Below are 22,797 nucleotides of genomic sequence, written 5' to 3'. Positions count from 1 at the left end.
AAAATAACACAAGCTTATGGCATCAAATCCATACTGTAAACGAAGATAAGACAAACAGTAAAAAGTCACCCCTTCTTCCATTTTTAATATTCATTCTCTAAGAAAAAAATGGTTTTAACTATGTAAAATATTAGGTGTTATCAGAGAATCCCATTTCTAAGTACATAGCCACTGAAACTTTTATTTCTTGAATTATCCAAGTGAAACAACTCCCACTGACTTCCCATAGTCACTGTGAGAGAGAAAGAATGCAACACGTTTTCCCTCTCACAATGCTTTGAGTATAATAAGGAATAGCACTATTTTGGTCTTCAAGACCCTGGTATCCTAGATTTGCGGTTTGTTGTAATGGCAGTTAAGTTTATTGTGTCCTTAGCGTAAGACAGCTGCATGTCTAAGAATAATTAATTCTTTTGATCCAGGAGCATGGTATGCCTTTCTATTTGTTTGCTTCCTCTTCAATTTAATATCATTAAAATGGACATACTGCAAAAAGCAATCTACAGATTCAATGCAATCCCTGTCAAAACACCAATTTTTTTTTACAGAAATAGAAAAAAATTCTAAAATTTGCATGTAACCAAAAAAGAGCCTGGCTAACCAAAGAAATACTGAGCAAAAACAGCAAAACTGGAAGCACTGCACTGCCTGACTTCAAAGTATATTACAAAGCCATAGGGAATAAAACAGTATTGGTATAAAAACAGACACATACACCAATGGAACAAAATAGAGAATCTAGAAATAAATCCATATATTTACAGCCAACTGATCTTTGGCAAAACTGTCAAGAATAAACACTGGGGAAAGGATACCTTCTTCAATAAATGGTTCTGGGAAAACTGTATAACCAGAAGAAGAATGAAACTGGACCTCTATCTCTCACCATATAGAAAAATCAATTCAAGATGAATATAGGCTGAAAACTGCTAAAATATTAGAAGAAAACATAAGGAAAATTATTCAGACACTAGTCTAGGCAAAGGTTTTATGACTAAGGCCTCAAAATCACAGGCCACAAAAATAGACAAATAGTACTATATTAAAATCAAATGCTTCTGCAAAGCAAATGAAATAATCAACAGAGTGATGAGGCACCATTTTGAATGGGAGAAAATATTTACAAACTATTCATTCGGCAGGGGATTAATATCGTAAGTGAATGTGTGTCATGGGGGTTTGTTGTACAGATTATTTCATCACCCAGGTATTAAGCCTAGTACTCATTAATTATTTTTCCTGATCCTCTCCCTCCCGCTACCCTTCATCCTCCAAAAGGCCCCAGTGTGTGTTGTTCCGCTTAGTGTGACAATGTGTTCTTATCATTTAGCTCCCAAAATACTGCATTTTTTTCTCACTTATGAACAAAATTTGCTAAGAATAATGGCCTCCAGCTACATCCATAACCCTGCAAAGGACATAATCTCATTTATTTCATAGCTGCATAGTATTCCATGTATATGTGTACCACATTTTCTTTATTCAGTTTACCACTGATGGGTAGACTAGAGATCTAGAGAGAGAGAGAGAGGTTGGTCTTACGAAATACAGTCTGCTAGAAGTTTGTCAGTCTAAATTTAAAATACGTGTCATACTTTGGTTATTAAAATAAATGACCCCATAGTTTAATAAGCAATAGGTATTTTAAAGGAAGTCTTGGCATAAACTCATAAGATATTTTTAAATGTTATGAGGATTAAGCAACAGGTGTGCTTCACTAAACACTAACATTTGTATATATGCTGATTTATATACAAAATTTATGAGCTTTTCACTAAATAGAATCTAAATATAAAATATTTAGAATCTAAATATAAAATATTTAATCTCCTTGAAGATTCAAGGTAAACTTAAATATTGCCAATGTATTTTGCAGTAGAACTCTTTGGAAATATGTTTATACTTGTCACAAGTTAATTTCTAATTTTGTACACTTGAGATAATGGCATTTATCTATAGTGAAGTATATAGGAGATTTTCCAGTACTTTCTGCTTATAATAAAGGACACTGTAGTTACTTCTTCTTAAAATCATACTGAGTAATCCAACATGTTTGTGGTTCAGAAGCATGTATAATATACAGAACAAACATTAATAATATGAGTATATTGTTCCCAATGAAAACAATTCTATTGTACAACCTGTTAACATTCTTTCAACAGAACATGTAACACTGTTAGAATGATAGCCACAGGAGGCAGCCACATTCCTAGGCAAATAGCAGAGGGTCCCCAGTAAAACCCCACTTACAAGTCAAAGACAGTTTAAAAGCCAAGCTACAAGTCTCAAAAAAAATCCATAAGCAGGATTGAGAACCTCTCTTCCTGTTTGACATGCTTTCCTCTGATTGGTCCCCACACTTCACCTATCTTACATATACTACCCTTCCCTAATTGTTGTTTTTTTTTACACTGCCATGCCCACCTTTGAGTGGTGCCTTTGATTTAGCTTTTTTTTTTGTTTGCATACTCACAAAGCAATCAGCATGCACTCCCCCATTCTGAGGCCATAAGAGTCCCAGACCCAGCCATGCTGAGAGAGTGACCACACAACTTAAGATAGGGGACCACCCTCACATCTCTGTCCTGAGAGCTGTCCCATTGCTTAATAAAATTCTTTTCAGCACCTCTCAACCTTCAGTTGTCAGCATAAGCTCATTCTTCTTGGATGTGGGACAAGAACTCGGGATGCTGCCAAATGCAGGTACAAAAAAGGTAGTAACACTTTATTTAGCCATCTGACCCCTGTTGGCACCTGGTGGCCACCCATGCAATAGGAAGCAGCGATGGGGTTGGGCCAGCTCTGGAGCTGTGGGGCACAGTGTGGCAACAGGACTGAAAGAGCTGTTAACAAGTCCCCATTCTGCAGGCTGTGGTTGCACTAAAAGAGCTGTTAGCATGCTGTAACACCTCCTCTAGGGCTTTGAGGTCACAAGCTTCCCTGTTTGGGTGCCATCATCTTACCCTCATTTGGATGTTGGAGTCTCCTGGAGGAGTCACTTGCGACACACCTGGTTCAGACACAAGCCCTGCACAGAGCATGAACCTGTGCCAGCACTTGGAGTGGCCAGCCGGACCTGGCACTCACTCACCCAGACACACCCTCAACTGGCAGCTGAGTGCACCATCACAGTGGTCATGTTGTCCGTGCAGAGCACAAGCCAGGCATAGCCTGACGGGCTAAGTGGGAAGTGCACCTCCTGTGGTGAACCCAGGGCCAAGCAAGGCCTGGGAAGGGGTGTCAACAGCTGGGAAGGTCTCTGGCTGGCAAAGTGGCTGAGAAAAATCCTGCATCAAGAATTTTATTCAATTTTTGGGATGGGGCAAAGGCAATTCATTTACTGATTTTAATTTTCTCTATATTTTGTCCAAAGACCTAAAGATTAAAGTTGTGTCCATGTACTACTATATATGTATTTAGGGTCAGCAGAGATAGGCCTTTTAGTTCTTGACCCTGGAAATTATATCTTACTTAAATATTTACTCTTGGAGATTTTGGACTTATTTTTTGACTTTTTTTTATAGGCCACACCATGGGATGAATTAAAATTATTTGTGTATCATTTGCCAAGTAGGCCAATCTATCTCCCTTAAGTCTTATTAACCAGAAACTCTTACCATTTACATGGTGGCTTATAGAGCTTTTCTCTTCTAATGCTGAAGTGTCATGAAGACATCAGAGAAAGTTACATCACATGTTTTAGACAGGCATTTATTTGCAAAAAAGTTAATACAATTTGAAAAATTTCAATACCAATAAACTACCTTCTTGTTTAAATTGAATGTAGTGCCTTACTTAGAAAATTTAGCTCCTCACTTAAGTTTCCTTTCATGGTAATTGGCAACACCATAAATTTAATTGCTAATGTCAAAATCAAGGCATAGCTATTCATCTCTCATTCTGAAACAATAAATCACTAGAGTCAATTGACTCCACCATTTAAAGATTCTCAGATCCTCCACTTCTTCCTACCATTCTTATTCCCACAGGTATAGTGCAGGGAACTGTTATGTCTCATTCTGATAAGTGACAGTCTTCAATCATTTACCTGAGAGCATCCTGGGTGAATTTTTTCAAAACATAAATTGTCACCCCTCCTTGACTGGCCTCTTGTGAAATTTAGGATGAAGCTTTAATGTTTAATGAGTCCTATAAATTGCTATTATGTAATACTAGCCTACCTAGACTCACCACTCTCATACTGTTTCTAAGCCAACCATACCAATATGGTCTGGGTTACTTCTTTTTTTCTGATTTTTACACTTTCAATCATGTTCTCTCTGGTTAAAATATTTCTCTTTCTTCTTGCCCTGTTTGACCTATCCATCAACTGCTCATAATCTAGGACTTAACTTTTCAATTTTTTCTGATCCAACAACTAGGCATACTGGCCCTTCTATGGACAGTCCTTGTATTACCCACCTCCTCTATCCTACTGTTCATTGTAATTTTGACTGGCATCCTCATAGGCACATTAAAATTGCTAGGTCTGCAGCTAGCAACTGTGATGGCCCCATGAGGATGTCACACAAAAGTACGATGAATATTTTCTTTACTATTTTTATTTTAATTTATTTATAATTGACCATATAAACATACAAATATATATAATTTGAATAGTAATGTGAGATCCAATAATTCGATAGTTAATTCAGTAAGCATTTTTTGAGTATTTACATTGAGTTTGAAAAGTATTGGCTGATGCTTTGCAAAGGTAACTTCAGATTTCACGGAACTTATCATGTATTTGGAAGTATAACTAATAAATTGAATAATGCCATTCTATTTATTCTATTTAATGCCATTCTACTTAAAGCCATTCTAAACTTTGGATAAATATTTGTTGAATGAATCAATAAATGACATCAATAAATGACAATTATTAATTTATCTGTATTATACAATAAACTCACATTGTTGTGTGCTCCCTATCTATTGATTTTTGTTTTTCTTGTTTTAGTTTGGGTGTGGGGTGTCAGTGGATATCAACTAAATAAATCCACATCTCTCATATATTAGTCAATGTCCTTGAGTTAAATCTGTTCCTCATAACAAAATGCCCAAGTGGAAGATTTTGAGGGAGATAGAGTGAAAAATCTAGATAATATTGAGAGAAGGACATAGACACATATTCTGTCATCAGTAAATAAGAAAGAAAAAATATATTTAAATTTAGAAGGGAGATTAGCTATTTCAGAATGGTTGACATTATACAATGATTAAAAATAAAAGCAGTACAGTAAAAATAGACAAACCTTCTCTTGCTGTTCTAGTAGATGATGATCAGGATACGCCTGAAAAAGGGAGATTATTAATGTCACAATCTTATAATTTAAAATTAAAAAGGTAAATTTTATAATCTATAAACATTCATAGTAACAGCCTAAAGCAGTGAATGAAGAATAAGAGTGAGTTTACAATGTTTTTAAAAGTGATTATATTTCTTGGCATAATTTTAGCATTATAGTTCTTAGATGAAAATTATTATGGAAAACAATGTTTGGAAAATCCTTCAAATATGTTGTGTTCATTGTTACTTGTATAAAATCTACTGCAGCATAAACTAAAGCCTTAACATTAATCTTATTGTCACAGAGAGTATAAAGGAAAGATAAAACATATTGGGTTAATGTAAAAATAGAGCATAACAAAGGAATGAATCAGAAACATGTAAAATGGTCTTATGGGAATATTTTCTATTCTCTTTGTCATTTTCAGGGGAAATTTTAACATTTGCTTGCAGAGAGATATACTCACTTTTATTTTTTCCCTAGGATCATCCATTAAAACTACTACTCTGCTCTATTTTAATGGCATGTGAATTCATTACTTAAAATTAAGTCATTAAAAGCAAATGTGTATGGATTTACATTTCTAAATTTATTTTCAGGATTTTCTCTTTATCCATACATGTTATAATTTTAGTTTCTAATTAAAAATGCTTTTAAAATTGTTCCATTTTCACCCTCTTCTAACAAGCTCTTTGCCAACCCATTTACTTCATTAGGCTACGACTTTCTCCCTTAGTTAGTGGGTGCTTCAGCTCTTCCACACCCCATTACTTTTCAATTGTCTTCTCCAAAGCACCACAGCATAGAGCAAAATTAGATGATATAGAAGAGTAAACAATGTTTCCCATCACCCATTTTTAAATCTCCTATTTTTTTTTCTTTTCTCTTTCACTCTTTGTTTCCTGTTATGTTTCCAGTACAACCCACTGGATCTGTAATGTTTTGTGAAGATCTGCCTAAGTTTTCTTCTTATCTGCTTAGCATCCCATCATCTGAGATCTGTGCTCTTTTCAACGTGACAGCCAACTAATCTAAAAATGTAATTGCTAACTGTGTGTAAAAGAAGTATTCATTATTCGTATGCTCATAAAATATTAGCGTCATGCTTTTACAGGTAATTTTTGCATAAATAATGTTGAAGAAAGAGCAGTATAAAATAAAATAAAAAACTCAATGATCTTCACCAAAAACTGACAATTTCTTTACTATATTTATTTTTAATATATTTACTATATTTATTTACTAAATATATTTACTATATTTATTTTTAATTTATGTTTAATTGAACATAGAATTCTACATTATTGAAATAGTAATGTGAGATACAGTAATTTAATAATTAATTCATTAAGCATTTTCTGAGTATTTACATTGAGTTTGAAATTTGTTGGTTGGTGCTTTTCAAAGGTAAATTCAGACCGCATGGATCTTGTCATGTATTACGAGGTGTAACGAATAAATAGAATAATGCCATATAGAGTGATAGCAACCACGTTAAAAGCACTTATAGTGTATCGTGGAAACACATCAGTGGGCAACCAATCAAAATCCTAGGAAGGAGTTCAATCAGAAGTGATACCCCAAATGAGACATAGAGAACATAAACACCATAAAGCAAGATAGATTATGGCTATTCAATAAACAAAATTTTAGGCAGAGAGAACAACTAGACAGAAAGCAAGGGAACCACAAGAGTGAGTGCAAAGTGTATGATATACCTGTGCTTGAATTTATAAAGAAGCTATTGGGAGTAACAAGTGGAATCTTGGATAAGAAGATCAAGGCCAGGTCATGGTAGATGCTGTTGACCACACTAGGGATTTTGATCTTTATACCCAATTATGTTTGGGGATCTTAATAAACATCAGGCTTAGAAATAATTTGTATGTTAGGAAAATCTGTTTTTCTGCTTCATTTTATTTTGGAATTTTTGTTTTATTTTGCTTTGTTTTTAGAGAATGGATGATATGGTTTGGCTCTCTGTCCCCACTCAAACCTCATCTCAAATTGTAATCCCCATAACCCCACATGTCAAGAGAGGCACCTGGTGGGAGGTGATTGGACCATGGGGGCAGTTTCTGCCATGCTATTCTTGTGATAGTGAGTGAGTTCTCATGAAATCTGATAGTATTATTAGTGTTTGACAGTTTCTCCTTTACACACTGTCTCTCTCATCTGCCACAATCTAAGACATGGCTGCTTGCCCTTGCACCATGATTGTAAGTTTCCTGAGGCCTCCCCAGCCATGTGGAACTATAAGTCAATTAGACCTCCTTTCTTTCTAGATTACTCATTCTTGGGCAGTTCTTTATAACATTGTGAGAAAAGACTAATATGATGGAGGATAGACTTTAGGCAACAAGCCTGGAAGCATGAAGGTCAATTCTATGGTGACTACTACACTAAATCAGCTTTGGTAAAATGAAGGGCTGAACTAAGGTTATAAATAAGGTTAAATTACTAGAACTTGGATTTTTTTGGTGAGGTAAAAGAGGAGACATTGATGACTCCTACAATTTTGGATTTTCCAACTAAAATGTTACAACTGTCAGGGTCTCAAATGAAACTTAGATCAGTCAGGGGTATAATTAGACTAGTATAGCCAATATGACCTCCCTGAATAAAACATTTTCTTCATAATTGATGGGGCTCCCCAAGTAAGATCTATGCCATTCAGGAGCCATGAGCCATGGAAAATGAAAGAGAATTGGACCTACATATGGAGGTGTAGATGGTTGATTTGTCTGAGAGAAGACCCTGGGAACATTTGCTGAGATTTCTGGTAGACTTCTGGTTCACATTAAGGGAAATGGTGTTAAATTATGGCTAAAGCCATATAAAAGAGAATGGCAGTTAATAAAAGAGTGGACGGTTAAAATTTGGGAGCTTGCCACAGTTTGAGGAGCTGCACTATAGCTTTTTTCTTTGTGAGAAAGACTTTAAAGGAAGACTTTGAAAATATATTTGAATAGCATAAATATGATATCTATGTATCTCTCTATTTCTATATCTGTATGTATCATTCTTTTCCCCATGCCTGTTGGACCTTGGAGTTGTTGAGTCACTTGGGTTTACGCATAATGGTTGCAAATTTCATCTTTTCATTCTTAGTGTAGGTGTATTCTATGTAATTGTTGTCTAAAAATGGATCAGAAACTTCTGCCCACCCAGGCAGCCATAGGGCTGACTGGTACATTTGTGGCAAAGCCCTGTTACTTAGAGTAAGGTTAGCAACAACCAGGGTACCATTCAAGGAGCTGCCTTTGAATCTACTTTCCAGTACTCAGCCCTTCATTATTCTTTTTAATTCCCCCTCATTAACAGGCATCAAAGTGAAGGACCATTTATTATGTGAATAACCACAGGATTTACTCAATCTTCACAATACAGATTCACAGGGACTTTTCTCAAACTCTCTTAGTTGGCCTACAAGGTCTCATTCTTCCTTTCTTAGAAAGCTATATTTCTGCCAGTGTCCCCATCTCATAGACAAAACTGTCAAGAACTGTGAATAGTTTGAGATGTTACCCTATTTTCAAGCTGAAATATTAGCCTCAAAGTTTCATGAATTCTCTCAGAAGACATGACCCTCTTGGATGAAAGCAAGTAAATTAGTTGGTCACTCTGATAGCGGTAGTCAGAAGAGCAGGTTCTTGTTGCCTTCTGTTCCATAAGCTCAAATTTCTACAGTGTGATGCAAAGACAGAATTACACACAATGGCTTGAATTACAAAGGAGAAACTCTTTTTTAGGAAATGCAAATCTTTTACAAGATGGAAATCAGAGAATCACGCCTGTTACTTGCTCTGGAGAGAAACACTATCTCTATCTTCCAAGATTGTTTGCTATACAAACAGCAAAGTAGTCTGAAATAAAAGCAATCAGTGTCTCTGCTCACCAGGTGTGTAGAAAGGGAGGGTACACATGGCAAATTATCTCCCAGTACATAAATGCAGAGAAAAAGAAAACCTGCACCCTCGGTGTGTAGATAAACAAAAAAGGAGCTTTCCAATGTATTTTTTTTTAAATGAATAATATTATCTGTGCCCTTGCCTCACACATGGATGAGGCATTTTGAGGATGCCTCAAAATGACCATTCTTTTATTAACTGCCATTCTCTTTTATATGGCTTTAGCCATAATTTAATCACCATTTTCCTTAATGTGAACCAGAAGTCTACCAGAAATCTCAGCAAATGTTCCCATGCCTCACACATGGATTAAGACTTGCTTGCTACAAGCTTTGTAATAAAACTAAAATAGAGTGTCATCCAGACAGAGAAGTGAAAGGCCTGCTTTTAGAGAGTATAGCTTATGCACTAGAACTGTTAGATAATTTGGCAAAATTGTTTTGGAGAAAACACCTGCTATTGGATGTGATAAAATAACTAAGACTAGACTTAGCCAACCAGTACAGTTTGGATGTTGAAATGCAGGCAGTGCAGAGAAGCGGATTCTGAGCAGATTGGGGTCTCATTGAACTGAGGAGGCAGAGATCGAGCTCAAATTTATGAAGTGCTTATGACATAAACTTGATTGTATCCTATATATACAGCTTCTTTTATTTGCCATTTCTACATATTCCTAGGGTTTCATTTATTCTACTATATGTTATGTTTACATTTACACTTAGTTGTCTTTCAAGACACAATAAAATAACACCATACCAAAATAATAAAATTTTGTTTTCTAGAGGGAAGATCTTTAAGTAGAAGCTAAGATAGAGATGTTTAGTCCAATGAGATTGTTGCAAGTTATAGCATTCAATGTGAGACTGAGCTTTTGTTTTTTCTTAATGCAATGAAGCTTTAGTTTTTATATCATGGGTTTTATGTCTCTGCCTTTGATATAAATGGTAGATTTTGAAATTTGGTATCTTTTCTTAAAATGATATATTAATTACATTTTCCATGGCCAGGAACTAGCATAAGGCCATGTTTTAATGATATATTAACATGGTTTCTCAGTATTATTGGAAATTTATTATGGAACATCAGCTTTTTAAAAAAACTTGTAAAGTGATTTTGAAATTTTCTCAATTCTAGAGTAAGGAGATGTGTGACACAAGTCACAAGTCTATTCTTTGACACACTTGACATTTATGTTTTTGGAATATTGACTTTCTGACCATTTTATTAACTGATCTTTTGGTATGACCACCAGTGAAAGTCAACAGTTGCACTCACTGTAAATCTTTTTCTTGCGGCATTTCTTCAGCTTTTGATGATATTTTTTTCTGACAATTTTAGTGTTTGTACTTCCGTGTTTTTACAATTTCCTTTGTATATGTGTGTATATGTACACACACATATATATATGCATATATTTACATGTTCCATAATAAAGTGCATACATATAGAATGTCACTTTGTATGAAGACAATTCAAAAGTACAATTATTCTAACATTGTTATCTTTTTTCTCCTTTATAAGTACATAAATTGTCTTGCACTTTATGCTCTTGAACATGTAGATTTTTATCAGTGTAAGCTGATTCAAGTGGCCATTAATGTTTGGCCAAATAGCCAAATATTATTAATATTAATATTCCATTGTCTACTTAATTATTACCACTTGCCCAGTAATAGCCCCTTTAAGATGGCTTTAATACCTCTGAAAACCTCAAAACTATACTAAAATTTGAAGTGTTATAAGAGGTTCCAGACCCAAGCCTTTATTTTTCTTGTCCCATGGCACATAATCAAACGTGCTTCAAGGAGCCCTAGTTACTTTTAGTAGACATTAGTAACAGAAACAAAATAATATCTAGATTGTTTTGTATGGGCCTTCATGAGAATTTTTCATGGAAAAAAGTGCAGTTATTGTGTTAAGATATGGTTAGGAATAATAGAGTTAGAAAAATATGTATTTTGTAAGTCATGATTTCCAATTAATGTTTTCATTATTACACTAGTTATAGCTTTCTTTCAATGTGAGGGGTTATGGATACCAAAGATGTTCTCATTTATTGATAGTACCTCCTCTGTACCTTTTAAACTTCAAGATTTTAGACTCTTAGCACAGTGAAGGTATACGTCAGTTAGATTTATAGATGTTATGATATTAATTGGGAACAACAATGGTATCGATTTTATAAGGACTGAGCCATATCTTTTTACTGACTGTGAACTCTCAGTTCCAGTGGAAGTTTCCTTGAGGGACAGCCAAGCCCAGTTCATCACAGAATACATCAGTCCTTTTAGGGTTAATTATGACAATTCTTCAGGCACACATTAAAAAGCACATGAGTTGACACTTTGATTTCTCATCTGCAGCTTTCAAAGCTAGAATTCTTGAAATTATTTTTCTTCCCTGTTAACTTTCTCCTCCACATCCAATTTTCTGTCAGGTTCTCTCACTTGTATTTCCTGAATATTGTCAGAATACTTCCCCTCTGCAAGGTCATTACTGTCACTGCCCATGATCAGGCTATTTCTCCTCTCATTTATAGTATTATCCTCTTAACTTTTATTTCTCCAGCTTTGACCCTCCCCTGCTATTCCTTCCCATGCTGCTGTCAGTGATTTTTATACAATGAGTATATAATGGCATTTTATCTCTTAAAATGATTCCATGGTTTTCTGCTACATTTAAAATAAAACTGAAATACCCAACCATGGCAGAGGAGCCACTTCATTCCAGCTGATAATCTCTTCAGCTTGTCATGATGTCGACATCACTTGGTAAATGGAAGACACTTTTCCAAAATTGTCGTTTCTTTTTCTCTGAATTACAAACCACTTTTTAAAAGTGTTCTTGCTAAACTCATTTTTTTCTTTCCTTGAGATCAATTTATTCTTTAACGTATGGATACCTATCCACTGCTTCCTTGTCTGCCCATCTCTCACTACTTATTGTTAAGTATCTGTGATAGGCAGAATAATGCCCTCATACTCAAAGACGCCCATCTCCCAATCTCCAGCTCTGAAAACATATAATGTAAAATTCCAAAAAAATTGAAAATGTAATGAAGGCAAAGGACATTGATTTAGGAATATTATTTTATATTAGCTCTGTGGGGCCAATTGCACCATGTGAGCCTTTAAAAGCAAAAGAGCAAGCCAGAAAAGTGAGTCAGAGATTTGTTGTGAGAAGGGCTGCACTCACCATTGCTGGTTTTGGGGGAAAGGAAGTAGGCTAGGAGCCAAAGAATGTGGCAACCTCTAAAAGGTGGGAATGGTCCACAGTTTACAACCAGAGAAACATAGAGACCTTAGTTCAACAGTTGCAAGGAATTGAATTCTGGCAATAATACAATTGAGGAAATACATGGATTTTCTTCTAGGATCTTCCAGAAAGAAACAGAGCCCTGCAGATGCCTTTATGACCCAGACACTTCTTCTAAGGTATAGAACTCTAAGAATATCTCTCTTATGTATTCTCTTTTACCTTTATTAAAACACTCACTACACAATATCATGTTTGCCAATTGACTTGCCACTGTCTCAAAAGACTGTGCCCTCCTCGTTGGCACTGTTTTCATTCTTATCAACCTGCAGAGTGCCGGGAACATAGTAATTATTCAATAAATCATAGATAAATTAGTATATAAAAGTAGCACAATTCATACATTTAATTTATCTTCCGTGCTTTATTACAAATAAAAAATACCCTTAGATATCATATTTAATTTTTAAAATATCTGTTCCTTTCTCTTTTATTTTCATCCTCTTCATTCTTTTCCTTTTTTTCTTTACTTTTACTTCATTTTATTTTATCTTTTCTGCCTCTTTACGTGAAAAAAAAAGGCTTCAATATTTTCCAAATACCAACAGATTTGGCTATTGAACACTTTCAACCTTTTTTTCACTTCTATTCCCCTCCATGGAAAACAGAGTCAATGCAAGCATAATTAATTTGATAATTTAGTAGAACTCACTGACAAATAACTTAAATTTGGTGCAAAAATTATTTGGCTAAGCAAAGTGCTATCACATTTCTTTTTGACATTCAACAATGGTAAATAAATGGAAGAAGTATAAATAGATTACATTCAAAGTGACAACTATGCAGAGTGTTTCATTTCAACTACTTTCAAAACTTTAAAAATCCATTATGAACTACAAGAATTTACAAATAAACTCAATTAATTAAGCTTTGGCTAATGACTTAGCATCACCATATTGATTGTAATTTTCCATATATGAAATTATGTTACTTATTTTCAGGAAGTATAAGATTTGCATTCTGTATTCAGTTAATATTAGATTAATTGTAGTAAAGCCTTAGAAGTTGGCCTGACTTTGTCTTTACTCATCATATGACTGCTTTAAAATACAAAATAGATTTGGGTAAAGAAAAAGAGAGTGGAAAAATATGGTATAATTTATAAAATTTTAATTTATCTTGCCATCGTGGATAAGTGTTACTAGAAATATCCTAACCCTTTTATTCCAAAATGTACATTTTTTCTCTAATGTCACCTTTTTCAGGAAAGGAAATTTGGGGTAGAAGAGAGATAATAATTTTATATCCAGATCGGCAAGCCATTCTAACAGAATAGATTACAATATTTATTTACTTATTTTGCTTTTTCAATGATATGTTCTTTTTTGCAAACAGTTAGACAATGGTGGAACATTTGATAAACATATTTAGGAGAACAAACTTTAGATGAAAGTGGTCCACAAACCAACTCTGTAGAAGACGATGGAAACAGTTTCTCTGGGCTGCATCCTCTGCTAAAGGAAGATGAACTGTATGAGGGCGCTTTCAGCTCGCTTCTTAGATTTCCAATGAGATTATTGGAAGATGCTTCTAAAAGAAACTCAGGATGGTCAATGTGAAGGTTCAGCATCCAGAATATTGGACCCTCTCTCTTCACTTCACATACAGTGGCTGCACTTATGTTTTTCCATATCAAGTAATAAGATTCTATCTAACTTTTATTTAAAACTTTTAAATGCTTTTACATTTAAACAGATAAGTTACAGTTTGTCAAATAATTTGTCTAGATCTAAAATGCTGCATTTCTAAGTAAAAGGATATGTTGTGAAAAGAAAATGGTTACGAATAAGATAAATTCCTTATTTATATCCTACTAATCTTAAAATTATCTAACCAGAAATTGTAATTTCTTATTATACAGTCAGTGGCAGATGTTGAGGAAAGATTATATTGGAAGACAGAATGTACAAGATGAAAGAAAAAAATTCTACACTAAACCATGACTGGTTTGAGACTAGCAAAATTATATAAAAGAATCACTAACTGCCAGACAACATGAGACTCAAAAAGACGTTCTATAGGCTTATGAGCTTGTTAAATAGAGTCTTAAAAAAACTATAAAATTTGTTTTAAAATATGAGGAACAAGTCTCAACAAACCTCAAGAATAAACCTTCAGAAGATGTTACCATGTCATAGGGAGATTCAGCTAAATATCAACAATTAACTTAGAAAATTCTCAAACTGTTTGAAATTTAGTAAGTGTTCTTATTTAAAGATGATAAAAAATACAACATCTTGTAAATTATGCTATGCAGTTAAAGCTTATGTAGAGGAAAGTATGTAATTGTAGTTCTTATAACTGAAAAGTTGAACAGCTGACACAGTTTAATTATCCAGCTCAAGGTGTTAAAAATAGAAAGCCATACAAATAAGAGACTAAATGAGACAGATAAGATATTGAAATATTGAAATCAAATTTAAACTTATACAAAATCCCTCTAAACTCTTATGTCTGTTATTTGAAAATGTATAATTGTAAAAAATTTCCACCAAAATTAAACAGAAAGTTACACTAACATCAGAGGTGGAAAAGGGGCATCACTACATGTGCTACAGTCTTTAACAATAGATCTGACTGAATGCTTTCCCTGAGACCACCAATTACCACTTCTGTTTATAACTGGCCCGGAGCTCTTAGTAATAAAGTAAAAAGAAAAAAATTAAAGGAAGTTGGAAAGAAAGAACTAAGTCTGTCTTGATCCATATACAACATTATGGTCTCTATGAATAATCCAAGAAAAACTCTAAATTATAGAAATTTATACGAACTTTTAGCAAGGTTATCAGACACACTCATGTCAAATATCAATTTTTATATAAAAGCATCCAACAAATAGATATGTCATTTAAAAGAATATTACTATAAACAATCAAGCATCTAGAATAAATCTAGAAGAGTTATGCAAGATAAAACAATACTAAATTTAGCTGAGCAAAATCATAACAGGCCTAAATAAATAGAGGTATAAATTGCATTTGATGTTTGTGATTTGGAAGACTCAACAGTGTAAAAACGTCAATTTTCTGCAAATTAGTTTACACATTCAAAGAAATCCCAAACAAAATATTAGAAAAGAGAGAGAGAGAGGGAGAGAGAGAGAGTGTGTGTGTGTATGTGTGTGTGTGTGTGTGTGTGTACCGACAAACTATTTCTAATTTTATATGGACAAGTAAAGTAAGAGGCCAACAGGAACTAAAGCATCTAAAGAATGAAATCTGAGAAGTACCCTACTTGATACCAAGACTTTTAGGCCCACAAGAATTAAGACAGTATGGTACTGGCTCAAAGACAGACAAGCCAATTAATGTAATCATGAACTGAGGGCATGCAAAGATTTTCTAAAACGAAAAAAGAAAACAAAAGCAAAAACAACTAATCATAAAATTTGAAAGTTGGAAAACAGTATGATTATGAACTTCTATTAATCAAAAACTTTAAAAAATTGAAAAGGCAGACCACAGACATAAAGAATATAGCTGAAATATACTGATCAATGGATTCACACATCAAATGTATTAAAAATTTCAGTGTATAAAAGCGATAAACATAATCACAAAATGAACTAGAAACAAATAGGCATTTCAAATAAACAAGATAAACAAATGACTAATAAACATATGAAGAGAGGCTCAATCTCATTGTTTATCAGGAAAATGCAAACTAAGCCACAATGAAATTATTATCATCAAATTATTTGTACTATAATAACCAACACATCTTTAATGCTGTGTATGTGCCAAGCATAGCTGTAAAAGTGTTACATGTTTTCTTTATAATCTTTACAACTATATTATTTTTGTTTTCATATGAAGAAACACAAAGCAGCCAAATAATTTATAAAAACTTTTAGAACTGCTGAATGGGAGAGTCGGTATTGGCATATTATTTATTTAAGCTGGAATTATCATATGAGAAATACAACCTTTCATTCTTCTCTGTGAATTCCTTTACATATAGTAATATATTCTTCAAAATTAAAGAGCAGAGAAAAAATTACACCGTAAAGTTTTTACAGATTTATGAATGTATAATTGATATATCTTAATAACTACTCCTATTTAATATATAAAATTTGATGAGTTTGGATATAAGTGTACACCCATGATACCATCACCTCAGTTAAGGTAGTAAACATATCCATCACTCCCAAAGGTTTTCCCATGTCCCTTTTTTTTTTGTTTTTGTAAGAACACTTAACATGAGCTCCATCCTCTTAAGAAATTTTTAAGTGCACAAACTGTACTCTGAATTATAGGTATTATGCTGTATACCACATTATCTAGAACTTACTTATTTTGTATAACTCTAACTTTATACCCACTGAACAACAATAACCATTGTGTCCTCCTCCTACCTCCTGGCAGTCACCATTCTATTTTTCCTTCCTATACCTTGGCCATTTTAGATATCTCATATAAGGGAAGTCATTCAGCATTTGTCTTTCTGTCACTGACATTTCACTTAATATAATGTCATCCAGACTCAGGTAAGTTGTTGCAAATGTTAGGATTTCATTTTTTCAGGCTGAATTTTATTCCATTACATGTATATTTCACATTTTTGTTTTTCTTTACCCATTCATCTGTCAATGGACATTTTGGTTATTTTCATATCTTGGCTATTGTTAATAAAGCTGCCATAAACATAGGAGTGTAGCTATCTCTCTGAGACCCTGACTTCAGATCTTTTTAATATATGCCCAGGAGCAGGACTGCTGAATCACATGGTGGTTCTATTTTTAATTTTTTGAAGAACCTCCATGTTTTCCATATTAGATGTGCCATTTTACAATTATTTCTACCAAAAGCATAAAGCGTTCCAATTTTTCTCCAGCCTTTCCAACACATTTTGTTTTTGTTTTTGACAATAGCCATCCTAAGAGGTGTGAAGTAATATCTCGTTGTGATGTTGCTTTGAATTTTTCTGATGTTCACCAAATCTTAATTACTGTTCTTAACTGCTATTGCCAGATTCCAACAGAGCAGCTTGACGTTTCACAAATTCCATATTTTTGGTCATAAAATTGGTAAAAACAAAGAATGAAGAATAGATATACATTCTTCAAGGACTGCAACCCTGCCTTTTTGCTGACGAATGTGTCCTCAGGGTCTAATGCAGTAACTAATGCATAAATAAATGTGCATTTAATAGGTGAATCTGCTTCTGTTGGATTTGTTTTCTTATTATACACATGCAATTATTCAGACTTATAATTGTTATATATTCTAAACCACTAGACAATGAACACTTTGATAGTATAAATGTTTCCTTAATCAACAGAACATGCTTACTTCTTTCTTTGCATTTTTGCTCACAATGTATAAATATTTTAAATGAATATCCCCATCACACTCCCTTCTGCCTGGTTAACACTTTGTCCCTTGCCGTAGAACAAATTCTTAGTCCTCTGCAAATAATTTCAAAATTAGTCTTTTTCCTACAGTTCTCATGTTAGTTTTGCAATTGTGTCCTATCATTACTTCTTTTGTATTTAAGATTCTATATTTATATTTTCCTTGTGATTATGTGATTTCTTGGTATATAAATAATTGTTATTCAAATACCATGAATTCTGAAAATTAATGTTGTTTGAAAGTTTGTTTGGTTCTATCCTTTATTTTATTTTTCAAAATGGGTCATAATTTAAACTTGCCCTCTAATATATCTTTTATATTTAAGGACTCACTAACAAATAGTGTTTAGTTTTCCCAGGATTCATATTTAGAGTCCTAAGTAGATATTAAGTAAAATATTACTACTTTCCAAAAGAAAAATCATCTTGAATTTATCTCACAAAGAGTATTGTTTTATCATTTTATTAATCATTTTTATATCTAAATAGAAATTATTGACTGGGCGCGGTGTCTCACGCCTATAATCCCAGTGCTTTGGGAGGCCAAGGCAGGTGGATCAAGACGTCAGGAGTTCGAGACCAGCCTGGCCAATATGGTGAAACCCCATCTCTACTAAAAATACAAAAAAGAAAAAAAATTAGCTGGGCATGGTGACATGAGCCTGTAATCCCAGCTACTTGGGAGGCTGAGGTAGCAGAATCACGTGAACCCGGGAGGCGGAGGTTGCGGTGAGCCGAGATCGTGCTAGTGCACTGCAGCCTGGGTGACAGAACGAGACTCCATCTCAAAATAAATAAATAAATAAATAATAAATAATATCAAATATAATTAATTTCTATGAAGTAGCATTTATAATAAATGTCTTATATTCAAATACCAAGATATCCTATGCTAATTATGAAATAAATGGACACCCTAATATATGTGTTACAAGCTACTTTGATATTAAATTTTTCATCATTATAAAATTAGCTTTTTACCAATTTTTTTCAGGCTTGTATTTTTTAAATATATTTTAAATCTTTTAATTCACAAATAAAAAGCAAATATATGATAAAATTAGCCAATTTGCCCTCAAGTCACATTTTGTATTTCTAAATGCCAAGATATCTTGGTACTGACAATCTACTTGCCACTGCATTGCGAAGAAAATTCAATTTATGGAAGATCATGCACTTATTTGCAAGTCATTTCCTAAGATTGCAAAATATTTTCACATTAGCATTTGATAGCCTGTTTGTTTTTCTTTTATTTATGGTAATAATTGTACATATTTATAGATTACATGTGATTTTTGATAGATGCAATGTGTAATGATCAAATCAGAGCAATTGGGATATCCATCACTTCAAACGATCATTTATTTGTGTTGAGAATATTTCAAATCTTCTCTTCTAGCTATTTTGAAATGTACAGCAAATTACTGATAAGTATAGTCACCCTAGTGTGCAATAAAACACTATAAATCATTCCTTCTATCTATGTGTTTGTACCCCTTAATGAACCTCTCTTCACCTTCTACCCCTTCTCTTCTTAGCCTCTGGTATCCAGCATTCTAATCTCTACCTCTATGAGATAAACTTTAAAGTCTCTCACATATGAGTGAGAACATAAACATGATAAAGTTTTGAAAATGGTTTTGTAGTTTCATATTAAAACGTTTAATCATAATGTGTTTATTCAAATGTTTACTTTCAATAAAATAATGAAGCAGCAGAAATGGTTAATAGTTTACGTTGTAACAACTATTGGTCAGAACCTAATACAATCAATTTTAAGAGGTAAAAAATACATTGTTTAAATATTGCAGTGTTAGTAATTAAAATGAAAATAAAATTAAATAAAATATATTTTTCATTTTATTTGAAACTGAAGTTTAAAGAAATTTTAAATAGAAAATGAAAAAGATAAAGTATATGGTTTTTGAAACTTGAAACAAAGCTAGATGGAATGGATAAGATCTAGCATTTGATAGCACAGCAGGGTGACTACAGTCAACAATAATTTATTGTATATTTTAAAATAACTAAAAGAATATAATTGGATTGTTTGTAACACAAAGAAAAAGTGCTTGAAGTTATGAATCCCCTATTTACCCTGATGTGATTATTATGCATTGTAGGCTTGTATCAAAATATCTCATATACCCCATAAATATATATACCTACTATGTACCCACAAAAATTAAAAATTAAAAAAATCAAATTATATTTAAAAAGAAGACTTCTGACATTTTCAAAGGCTGCTGCTAATAATACTGGCTCTTTATAAAAACTCAATTAGGTGGGGTGTACTTGCCCAAACCTGTAGTCCCAGCTCTCAAGAGGCTGGGGCAGGAGGATCACTTGAGTCCAGGTGTTCAGAATTACAATGAGCTACAATCATACCATTGCACAAAAAAATTTAAGTTCAAATGGTGTGGGCATTTCATTTCAATCACTGAGACGGATAAAATACAGTCATCAGTACCGATTATTTTCGGTCTTTCTGTTTATTAAAATATTTAAACATCTGTGGTACTTTTTCCTTAAAATCCGAGAAAATTTGTTCATTTCCCAAAACAATTCTGCTTTTTTGCTTTATTTAACCTTGCATACTGCCATTGTTCTAGTTTTATGACATCCTCAGTTTTTCTCTATGATCTTAGTGCCTCACATTTGGAGCTTATTTCCTTTGTATTCTGCACCAGTAGCCAGGTTTTAACCAATCATTACCACTTCTCAAATCTTTAAGTCCTGGCTTAATAAGGCTAAGCATCTCATCTACTACTTAAAACTAAAGAACTAAAATTCCTATTCAAAATGTCATTGCTAAATTAACAATCATAGTCCAGGCTGGTTATTGAGCATTTTTTTCATGTTGATGAGTTTGAGCCTAACCATTGACTTATTGAGTTTTTTACAGCAATATGAAGGGCTTCACAATTGGTTAATTACCCTAGCTATTGTCAACTCTTTCCTGGGCCCCAGTGTGTCAGAGAAGAATAGAATATAAATAGACACTGAAGTCAAAAACCTAGTCACTTATAGAGCAATATGGGGCTTTTCAGCTCCTCTTCTACAGCACTGAAGTGAAATGTGATTTGCTTCTGTGAATGCCAATGACCAACCAGACAGCAAAGCTGAAGATTAAACGAGTAGATAAGGGTGAAATAATCAAAGATAAAAATAATATTCTTAATATGGTGTGCTAACACTGCATCCAGAGAATCATGTCTTCAGCTGAATAAATGTTTCTGATATTTAAAAAATGGTCAATTACATTCTTATCCATATAGCCAAACCAATATATTAGCACTGGCCAACTTTCTGATACCAGTAGACAAAATTACATATGTTTTTTTTTCCACACTCAGTAGCTGAAAAATTAGATTTCATATGCTGAGCATAATCAGACTATGTTTGATACAATTATAGCCTTTGGTTATTAAAAACATAAGGCCTAGGAAAACACTCTTTCTAAAAATCTACTATAATAATGAATTATTTATCCCTGAATGTATTCTGCTCTTTACAGAACATTACCAAAAAATAATTTTTTTAAACATTAAAATGAGTTTTGATCCGGGAACTAAATTAAATGTTCGTAAAAATCAGGTTTATATACTAGTTTTGCAAAGTCTGAGCACAAATTGATAAAGTAATAACACCTGTTACCTAAACTTTTTATTTCATCTTGCCCAATTCATTCAATACACAGATACTAAAGTAAAAATTGATATAATATAGAGAAGACTAATTAAATGATGTAAAACTGGTGAAAATTATTAAAAATATATATACTACAGAGAGCAGATATAAATAAATTTCTGAGGAAAAGATATTGAACCAAGTAAAATGTAATATCTAAATGTCAAAATACATAAATCAAGAAGCCTAGAAAATACTCAAGTATTTCTCAAATAATTTATTATTTGTTTCTCTCTAAGAATTGACAAAGGAGATAACACATAACAGCACTAACGACATGACAAGCAAAAGAAAAGGAGCTAAAATTAGAGAAGACAATTAAGTGATGATTAAATTAGGAAATGAAGCAGTGATGAGGACAAGGACAAATGGAGAGAAATGAAAGAAGAAAGCCATAAAAAACAACTGGGGAAAGCATAAGGAACAATATTTAAAATGTGAATTAATTAATAAAACTTGCAATCGTGACTTTTCATTGTTCTCAGGTTTAAAATCCAAAATCATTAATATGATGCAAATATCCTAAATAGTCTTGATCTTTTATTTTCTATCTTATATTCTTTGTTCTCACCTCCAAATTTTCCATCGTCACCTCCCATCCTCCATACTCCAACCCCTATTTCCACACATATTGTCACTTCAAATATATTCAAATAGTTGACGTCTCAGAGATCCAATCAATCATCCACAAGGATGTAGACATTAAAATACAATAGAATTTTATCAACCCCTATCCCACAAGTTATTGACACAGAAGAACACAGGAAATTTCACCTGTGATACAATTGCTCTGGACTTGCCATGATATTAACTGAGACAACTGGTTTTGGATATTGATATTCCACATAATGAATCTGCTCCCTGAACACAAGTTATTAAATAGAACCTCCAAAGACAGTCACGTTGTCCTTTCATACGTAACCTGGCAAAATTGAATACATGGTGATATAATGAGGTATTTTAAATAAAATGTAAAGGGCATTAAGATATCTGATATTATTGTCAGAGGCCCTGTTGCCTTCAGAGATAAAATATTAATTTCCTAAAATATTCCTCTGTTATGACTTAGTTCAAATCTCTGTTTGCACAAGCACCCAGCCTGCAACATCACCATGTTCAAATAGTTTCATTGCATCCCAGGTGTTCATATGTGGCCATGTATGGTTTTCAATGATTAAATACCCAGAAATATCTGTAAATCACTAAGTTCTCAATTCACAGTGATTCATTTGAA

The 22,797-nt window shown here is 33.3% G+C and overlaps 1 long non-coding RNA gene across 1 annotated transcript in view; it reads right to left on the bottom strand.

Annotated features, from left to right (window-relative positions):
- LOC109029281 (uncharacterized) overlaps window positions 1-22,797 on the bottom strand; it is a 211,155-nt gene that overhangs the window by 3,943 nt on the left and 184,415 nt on the right. Inside the window, exon 3 of the long non-coding RNA XR_010130691.1 lies at window positions 5,256-5,294. This is a non-coding gene — a long non-coding RNA (uncharacterized lncRNA). The remainder of the gene's footprint in view (window positions 1-5,255; window positions 5,295-22,797) is intronic.

The sequence above is a fragment of the Gorilla gorilla genome, chromosome 14 (genome assembly GCF_029281585.2).
Source record: "Gorilla gorilla gorilla isolate KB3781 chromosome 14, NHGRI_mGorGor1-v2.1_pri, whole genome shotgun sequence".
Classification (NCBI taxonomy): domain Eukaryota; kingdom Metazoa; phylum Chordata; class Mammalia; order Primates; family Hominidae; genus Gorilla; species Gorilla gorilla.
Note: the sequence above shows the minus strand (reverse complement) of the source record. Positions and strands in the feature narration are given on the sequence as shown.